We start from the raw sequence: 10,398 nt of genomic DNA, 5'->3' as shown, positions 1-10,398 counted from the left end.
CAAAAAATTTTAAAAAAAACCCTAAAAAAGAAAAACCAAAAATTGGCCGGGAAAAAAACCTTTTAAAAAAAGAAAAAACCAAAAAATTTAAATTTTTAAAGGGGCCCGGGGGGGGTTTTAGGGGGTTTTTTTTTCCATTTTTTTTAAAAATTTTTTTTTTAAAATGAAAGGATTTAAGGGAAGATTTTAAAAAATTTTTAAAAACCCCTTTTTTTCCCCCCCCCTTATTACCCCAATTCCCCCCGGCCCCCATTTTTTTTTTTTCAAAGGAAAAATTTTTTAAAAAATTTGTTTTTTCAAAATTAAAATTGGTAACTTAAAATTTTTTTAATTTTAAAAGGTTTTTTATTCAAATTTTTCATATGCTCTTTTTAACAAATACAATTTTTTATAAATGGAAAAACCATTTTGCTTTTTTTTATTTCTTTAGGTTCACAAATTTGTACATTGGGGGGCCCGTCCAGACTGAAGTTTTTTAAAAAAAACACAACTGAAAAAAAAAATTTTTATTAAAACCCAAAAAATCAATAAAGGGTTTTTTAAAAATTTCTTTTCGAAATTTCCCTTTTAAAGAGAATTGATGGATTTTTTTTGGGACAGTAAAAATCTCTTTTTTGGCTTAATAACAAGTTTAAAAAAACTAATATTAACAACAAAACTTATTTCTCAAATTTTATTTCATTACGTATAATCACAAACCTGGAAAAACGCCCTTTTTTCCCGGATATTAAACTATTGTAGCAAAATGCAACAAAATGAACATAAATTAAGAATTTTTTTTGTTTTTTTTTGAATGGTATAAAAATTTGGGGATAATTTCCCAGGGCTGGGTTTTTCTTTTGAAAAAACCCTTTTGTTTTCCCGTTCCCGGGGATGACAAAAAGAAATTCATAATTAAAATTTCCCAAAAAGGTTATCACCAGGACTTTAAAAAAATGTAGGTACAAAGAAAGGACTGAACCCCTGAGTCCGAAATACAAGGAGCCCACAAGGGGACTTTTCAGATTGCCCCCCCGCATTGGGGGGCATTAGACATTAAAAATTTAATTTTAAGTTTTTTTGTTGAAAAATAAGTGCCGTTTTTTTTTATAAATAACATAGGAGAGGTTTTTGTTTGAAATCTTTGGGGGAGATTTCCCGGGGCTGTCACGCCCGAAGGCAATTTGACCCAAGTTTTTCCCCTTTTTTCTTAAAAGTTATTCAAAGGGGAGATAGAGGAATGACCATTGATACAATAAATTTTTTGTTTTTTTACTTTGTATGTATTGTTTGTCTTTGCTTTGAATTTGTTAAATATGGTGGGAATTTTTTCATCTAAAAAATTTTTTCAAGCTGCAAGGGCCCCCCCGTTTTAAAATACCAAAAAATAAAGCCAGTTGGGGCCATTTATGTTCCATTTAGGGCTTTAAAGGAAAAAACAAAGATCAACAAAAAAAATTAAACTGATTGCTCCTCGGGGGGGAAATAAGGAGAGGGAAAAAAAAAACAAAAATGTTTTTTGGGCTCGTATCAAGGAAAATTAGGCCCCGTAGTTTGACGAAATAACACGATAGAGGGTTTTTTTTGTTTTTTTTTTGATTTGCTGTTTGATGTAAGGTCCCAAAAAAAATTTAAATAGAAACGCAAATACCACAGGGGGGTGTGGGCCCAAAAACATTTACCCGGGGCTGTAACAAATAAAATTTTTGAAAGATTAAAGGGGTTTTTTAATAAGTACCGGTTTGGGTGTAAAAGTAATAAAGACAAAGTACATACACAATTAATTTCCTTTTTTTTTTTATTTCCAAATTCCGGGGGACATTGTTTTTTTTTTATAATTACTATGTATTTTGGAAGTGTGGAAATTAAAAAGGGGGGGCAAAAGAAAGGGGTTTAGAAATAATACATATTCCAATTTACCCAAGCCACACCTGAAGGGCCCCCCATGAAAAAACACATGCCCCATGGGGGGGGACAATTTTTTCACGAAAAAAAAAAAAAAACCGACAGCGCACAGACTCTGCAAAACTTTTAAACCCTTTAAAAATAAAAAAAAAGGGGTTACATTTAAATTTTAATTTAAAATGCAGATGTTAAAAAAAAAAAAACAAACATAAAAAAAAAAACCCTTTCATAAAAAAGGAAACCCTAGAAGGGGAGCGACCTTGGAAAATATTTTTTTTTTTTGTTAAAGGCCCCCCCCCAAAATTTATTGCCTTTGAAAGGAAAAAGACCTTTCAATTTTAGTGTTTATTTTCTTTTTTTTGGGTGGGTTTTTTTTTTTAACTTATTTATTTCAGTGATTTTTTTTTTTTTTGGGAATTTTTAAATTTGTCCGTCATTCTGGATTATATTTTTTTTTTAAAGATGAGCTGTGTACAAAGGTTTTCTGAAAGAGTCCCTTTTTTTGTTTTCGGGGAAAATTTTCACATAATTTTTAAAAAAACTTTTTAAAACCCTTTCTAGGCTCTGGCCCTTTTTTTCCGACATTTTTTTTTTTCTTGTGCGGGGGATTTTCCCAACCCAGTTGACTTCCCCTGCTCGTGAATTCCCAAAGGGGTTAGTTTTTACTAATATTCTAACCACGTTTGGAGGGTTGTAATTTTACATGGGTGGCAAATGGGCCGGGACAAAAAAAACCCATGCAGAAGCGGGTTTTCAAACTTTGGTACTAAGACGTTCTGGAAAAGATGCTGTCACGGAATTTTGTAGAAAAATTTGGGATTTGTTTGGTTTTTTTTAAGTTTACCCTTAAACTTTGAGAGGTTTTAAAAAAATAAATTACAGAAAAAAAAGGGGTTTCACGATGTATCGAAACTTGTGCATTGCACTGTTTTCGTTTTCAGTTTCAATATTCTTATCGGAAACATGATATTTTTACAAAAATTTTTTACGCGAAAACTTGTGAATTTAAAACGGGTTTTTTTTTTGTTTTTTATTTTAAAAACATTAAGGTCCCAAAAATTTTTAAGGTTATCGCCTTTTGTATGATCTCCCCAAAAACAAGCTGAACATAAAAACTGATGTCAAACCAAGTTGAAATCTCTTAAAAACTTTTGACCGGGGGTTATTTCTAAAAAATTTTAAAAGCAAACGTAAAGAAGATTTTCAAGGGTATTAAAAACTCTACATTTGGAAAAAAAAAATCTCAAAAAAAAAGCGGGGGGTTTTCCCGGAAGGGGGAAGGGGAATGGGACCCTTTTACAGCAGTTTTTCCCTTTGATATGGTACGATCTTCCTAAAATCCTAGGAAAAAACTTTTAAGGGGGCGGGGGCATAGGAAATTTGACCCCAAAATTTTCTTTTAATTTCAAGATCAATAAACCTTTTAGCGGATGTCTCACAAAAAAGGCAAAAAAATTTAAGGAAAAAATTGGGTAAAAAAACTTAAGAGGCCCCTAATATTATTTAGAAAAGGTTTTTTTTTTTTTTAAACCCTTTTTGGACAATGTTTTTTGGGCGGAACGTGTTTTCATGTTTTTTGATTGCTTGACTTAACATTTTGGGAATTTTACAAAGACGGTTTCGATTAAAAGTAAATAAAAACCCTTTAAAATGGGGGTTTTAAAAAATAATTATAATTTAAAAATGCCCCCAAAAACTATTGTTTTTACCTTTTTCCCTCTTGGTTTTTTTTTTTTGTTTGAATATTTGCCCGCAACGGGAAAGAATGTCAAATTTTTTTTATAAACGTTTTTTCATTTTAATTTTAAATTGCTGGCTTTTGTTTAGGGATTTATGTAAAAAATTGACATGAGGGTTTAAATCAGGGTCTCTCGTAAAAGGTTTTTTATTATTTTTTTTATCAACTCCCTCATCATCATCATTTATTAAACATTATCAATTTTTTATGTTTGTGTTTTATATTTAAAAAATGTTGATCACCCTTTTCGGGCTAAGTTTTTTGGTTTAAAATTCAAAACCGCGGGAGCTCGCCAGAATGGAGGTGTTTAAAGAAAATATTTCGGGCCCCCAAAAAGGGAAAAAAGACCCCCCCCCCCCCCCCTGTAAACATTTTTTTTTTTAGGAAAATAACAAATTTACAAAACGTTCCAAAACACACCAGTGTCAATATCCCTGCAAAATTCGGTAAAGAAGTAATTCTTCAGAAAAAAAAACTGCACAACCCAAACTTAGTATTAATGAAGTTGCAATACTTAAGTGGCAGTAAAGTACGGTTTTTGGCAACTTTTAAAAGGGGTGGTATTTGTTTTTAGTAGAAATAGTAGTTGTAGTAAAAATTTGTAGTGGCATTGGGGTGGCCGTTGCAGTACAGCCGCAGCAGGAAAGGAAAAAAGTGACAGCAACCAAAAGCAGAAAGGGAGAAGAGATAGACGTACAAACGTATTAGTGGAAGCCGGTTTAAATTGTAGTGCAGTTGTAATTTGTAGGGGAAGAAGTAGTATTGTGTTAGAAGAAGAAGAAGTACATGTATAAAAAAACAATTTGAAGTAGCGACACCATTAAATTTGGAGTACAAACAAAATGTTTTAAATATTTGGGAAAGGAGGGTTTTTAGAGTTGTAGATCTAGTAAAATTTTCCGTTTGGTTTGGTGAGGATCACTTTTTAATAGATATTAAAGTCTTTTTAGGAGCCGGTGTTTTACACGGAAAGAGTAACTTTTTTAAATAGAATAATGTCCGGGAATCGATATTGTATGAGAGTTCGAATGTAGTAATTTCGGCAGTGAGTATTTTACATGGAAGGAGTCACTTTTTCTATAGAATAATAACCGGGGTCGTTATTCTACGAGATTCGAAGGGAGTCATCTTTAGGGAGTCAGTATTTTACTTGGAGGGGTCAGTATGACCGGGATAGAGTTTTCAAAAGGAAGTCAGTTTTTTATAAGGGGAGTCAATATTTTACAGGAAAGGAGTCACATTTTCTATAGAATAATGACCGTGGGGTCGTTATTCTATGGGGGTCGAAATACTTTATTACACCTGCTACATCCAGTATTGTGGTAGTGCTAATTTCTCTTCAGTCTCAATTGTTTGCCAAGAGTCATGGCATACCCCCGCATTTAAAACCCCCTTCCTCAGTTCAGAAACGGCATTGACTGTCTGTGACGGGATTAAGCAGTCAACCACTCGGAGACTTTGGACCTATTCATTACATATTTTTTAGGGAAATGTTGGAACCTTTAACAAAGAATCTCGTGTGTCTCTACCAGTGTATTTGCTAGAACAATCATACTTCCTTAGAGCAGCTGGATCATCTTTCATATAACAGACCTGGAACCACTTGTGCTGGGGTGCAAGTTGTTCGAACCATTGGCCTGCCAAATGAAGAGAAAACAATTTCTTCTTTAAGACCACATACCTCGTGGCAAAAACGAAAATGACAAAAGTGTAAATATATATATAGAAAGCTAAGAATGCTTAATGATTTATTATGTACCCTGTAATATTATATTTAGCCTAAATGGATGTAAGAGAACTTTATTGAATTTCAAAACGATGAACTTTTTTTAAAACAAATTGTTATTTTTACTATTATATTTCAAATAGAGGGTAACATAAGAGTGTTTTATTACTATCATTCACACTACAGCATGAATGTGATTGTAACCCAAACTTTACACTACCATTTCTTTTATAGGTACTTTAGAGAAAATCTATCAGGAATACTTGAAAACAATCATGTAATTTTGCCAGCGTGTAAGTTTTGAAAATAAATCACATATCTTGCCTTATTATTGCCTGCTAACTATGGTAACAATTTCCCTGCATCGCGGCCATCAGTTTTTTTTAAAGCATTGTTTCTTTAAGCCTTATATTGTCATTTTACATGCAAAAACCAGAAACGATTCAAGGTTAGAATATGTTTTCATAATTCATTTTGTTATATTAAATTTCACCTAAGTAGATATGGGAAGAAAGTAGACATTTAGGCCACTCAAGTTCTTGGAAAATTTTCAAAAGATAAAAGTTTTTTTTATTTTATTTCCCCACTCAATTCTGCCTTTTACAGACGGATTCATTTTTCATAGAGTGAGCGGGATATTTTCCGTATATGTTTATACTTATTTTAACTATTCCAAATAATAACACTATGTAGCATATACAGGTTTGCCATGGGAAAACCAACATAGTGGGTTTGCGACCAGCATGGATCCAGACCAGCCTGCGCATCCGCGCAGTCTGGTCAGGATCAATGCTGTTCGCTTTTAAAGCCTATGGGAATTGGAGAAACTGTTAGCGAACAGCATGGATCCTGACCAGACTGCGCGGATGCGCAGGCTGGTCTGGATCCATGCTGGTCGCAAACCCACTATGTTGGTTTTCTCATGGCACGGCTCAATTATGATCTTAAAAATTACATATATTTCAATGTATACTGGCATATCAACAGACTGAGTGTAATGGCGTACGCTTAAATTACAGTTGACCTCAAAAAAGTGAATTAAAGATAAATATAACTCCTTTCCTGCCCAGTTCACCCAAAGCCCGCATATTGTAAGAATTACTTACAAAGGTTCTCACAACTTAAACAAGAAGTGTTGGCGAGTCGTATTTAAATAAAGGTTCATAATGCCTTATTTTTTTATCTTAAAAACCCCCAGATGAAACAGCTTTCCAAAGAGATGCTATGCGTACTTACATGGTTAGAAAAGTACTATTTTTAATATTGCACATGAACTGTTATAGTTAGAGCATTAAAGGGAGGTAATAAAAAGGAGGATCTTGAAACTTCATAGGTATGTTGGTCTTGATGTGTACATGAAGTCTATTGATTTCAGGGTCACTGAATTAAAGGTCAATGTCACAGGGACCTGAACATGTTAACCTTTTTGTTCACTGGGTCAAAGGTCAAGGTAACAGGGACCTGAACGTTGAAAATGGTTTCCGCTCAATATCTGGACAAGTATTTCACCTAGGACCTTGAAACTTCATAGGTATGTTGGTCTTGATGTGTACATGATTCTTATTGATTTCGAGTTCACTGCGTCAAAGGTCAAGGTCACAGGGACAACAACATTGAAAATGGTTTCTGCTCAATTTCACATAGGACCTTGAAACTTCATAGGTATGTTGGTCTTGATGTGTACATGACCCCCATTAACTTCAGGGTCAAAGGTCAAGGTCACAGTAATATAAACATTGAAAATGTTGTTGTTTTTTAACACCAATTTATTTCTTTAATTTCATTTTCAATTTTAAAATAGTTAACGTGTTTGTGAATGCTACAACGTACATTTTGTATACGAAAATAACGAGTTAGTTTTAAAAAAACTATTCACCTAAGGTCATGCCAAATTGATTTATAGTTCTTCGTAACGACCGCATCAAATATTTCATCTTTGAGAAAAAATAACTAATTTTACCTGATCAGTAACAGCCAAATGATCAGTAAACCGTGTTAAAACGCTTCTTAAAGGCTGATAATGCCTTTGTTTAAAACGTGGCTGCCACATTCTTCGTTATGAACATAAAATGCACTAATTTCTTGTTAAATCCTATTTCTGATAAATGATTTCTATAATATTTGTCAAAGGTTTGAATATTAAGAACAATCTACCTGTGCAGTTTCAAGGTCCTAAGTGAAATTCTTGTCCAGATATTGAATGAACAAAAAGGTTAACATGAGACTCATTATTTCCATCCATCCATCCGCCCGCCCGCCGGCCCGCCCATCCGCCCGGACAGATCTAATCTACAAGTCGGATTTTTCGAAAACCCGGCCAAAACAAGTAATACTCATATCCCTACTTTTATGTATGTCGAGGATAATTACTAATAGAAACAACAAGGACAAAAGTCCAACAAAAAAGCAACATTCCACAAAGCACGCAGCCACAACTACAACCTACCAAAAGTGGCAGTTTATAAATTTCGAGAATACATGAATTAATCACGTGATTATTTCCTATTATATTTGTGGCTCATCAGTAAATTAATAACATGATTCTAACAAGACTAAAGTAAAAGTTCTAACCAGAGTCTGAGTTAGAGTCTGCCAAATTCAGATTTGGCATTTGAAATCCTTTTTCTCACTTCATCATCAGCGTTGACTGTAACGGGATTAAGCAGTCAACAACTAAGAGCCGCTGTTCCATTCTTGTGATAAAATATTCACGATATGTATTTTTCAGGGAAAGACTCTAAAAACACTTCTGCTCTCTTTAACTAAGATATAATGGTTTGAGTCTTATCTGTCTCTACACGTATAATTGCTAGAACCGCCATCCTTCCATACGACAGCTGGGTCACCTTTATATTATTTCATAGACCTGGAGCCAATAGCGGCGCTGAGATGTAAGTTGTTCGAACCAATGCACTGCCAAATACTATTTTTATGAAGAGATATCGACATTTTCTTTAAGTCTACATAAAAACAAACCCAGAAAATGAACAAAAATGTAAATATACCGACAAGATAAGAATGTTTAATATTCTCTCTGTATATATAATAAAATGAGCTCAGATGGATATAAGAGAAAAATGTCGTATACTGAATTTCAAAACGATTAGCCTTTTTGAAACTAATTGTTATTTCTACTATTGAATTTCAAATAGATGGTAAGAATAGAGTGTTATATTACTAGAAATAAAACCATAGCCTTAATGTGATGGTAACCAAAACTTTAAAAGCAACCTGTTATGCACATGGGAAACATCTATGTCCTACCTTTTTTTTAAAGTACTTTAAAGAAATTATTAGAAGTATTTCAAAACAATTTTCTCCCGCATCAGACTATCAGATTTCATAAAATTTTGATTCTCAAAGCCTATTATTGTAACTGTATATGCAAATTCAGAAACTGGACAAAAAAAAGCAAATATGCAAGGTTAGGATATGTTGTTATAATTTATGATGTTATATTGAATTTCATCTAAATATATCAGCGGGAAAATAAGTCGTTTAGGCTACTCCAAATTGATTAATAGTTCTTCGGAAAGTTTTAGAAAAAAGATGGAGCAAGTGAGCGAATTTGTAATCTTAATTTTTTTCCCTGAATTTTGACTTTCAGAGGTGTTTACATTTTTCACACAGAGAGCAGGATATTTTTCGTATAGCTGCATACTTATTTTACTTATTTTAATGACACGTTTAAAAATAATACCACTGTATAGCATAAACAGATCTACAAAATGATATATTTACAGATATTCTATAAAATCTAAAAAATTACATATTTTTCAATGTATACTGGTAAATTTATGGACTGATTAAAGGAATCTGCTAAACTTACATTTGTCCTATAAAGTGAATTTAAAGACGCGCCACAAAATAACTATTCTTTTATATTTCGATGATGGTAATTATACATGATTTGCATGAAAAAATAAATGAGACATAGGCTTACAAATATTTAGTTACAAATTGACAGTGATATATATATTAGGCCAAGACAATGTGTTTATAACGTCTGAACATTTTATTGAATTAATGTAGCATTATGTAAAGTAATTAGTGTATTTAGTTAAATTTCGAACACACTATGTTTCTACAGTGTAAGACAGTTATTCATCTATGTTTTTAGAACTATTCTGAAAAGAGATTGACTGAATAAGTTTGCAGATGAACTTGTGAAAGCATATCTATTCCATTCTCATTCATCAGGTGTATGACATGGTACTCGAGACGACCGGGGAACCATGGTAGACCTCTGGTACGCGAGAATGATCTATTCAGGAAGGGCCTAAATTTTCCACCTGAAAACTTGTAGTAAAGCTTATATTACCTGTTTTATCAGAATGATTTTCATGAAGATTTTGTGGGGGAAAAAATAGGTCACTGGGTTGTGGTGGGTCTTTAAGTTAGATTTGTCTTATTTTCTGTCCAGTTCACCTGAAGCCCACATAATTGTAAGAACTACTGACAACTTAGATGAAACAAAATGTTGGCGACTTGTATTTAAGAAGTGTTGAACGGCTTGTTTACTGGCCATATTGCTGATCAGCTGCAACCAAATATATAATAATACATAATTATATATTCCAATTTTTTTTCTTTACATGCGAGAGGGTGAAGTTCATATTTTTCTGATGATGAATTTTTTATGTGACCGTTCCGAAGAAAAACAAATTAATTTGGTATGGCTTTACATGATAAACATTTTTTTCTAAACTAATCCGAATTTTGTATACGTTACAGCATTCACAAACACGTCAACTATTAAATTTTAACAAGCTTAGATGTTTTATTACTGAACACCCCTGAATTAATGTAATTATATTCATAACAATCTAGCGGCACTTCGGGTAACAATTGCAAGTTTCAAAAAAAAAAAAAATAATAAATTAAAAAAAACAACATAAGTAAACAATACAATACAATACAATACAATACAATACGGTATATACCCTAAATTCTGATGGCTCGTATTTATGTAGAGTAATATAAAGAAATCACCTTTTTGCTTTATTACCGCAAGTTGACTATTTTAACAATTTCCCTGCATCATGACCAC

The sequence above is a fragment of the Mercenaria mercenaria genome, chromosome 10 (genome assembly GCF_021730395.1).
Source record: "Mercenaria mercenaria strain notata chromosome 10, MADL_Memer_1, whole genome shotgun sequence".
In the NCBI taxonomy this organism is placed as follows: domain Eukaryota; kingdom Metazoa; phylum Mollusca; class Bivalvia; order Venerida; family Veneridae; genus Mercenaria; species Mercenaria mercenaria.
The sequence above is the reverse complement of the archived record's forward strand: the minus strand, read 5'-3'. Positions refer to the sequence as shown.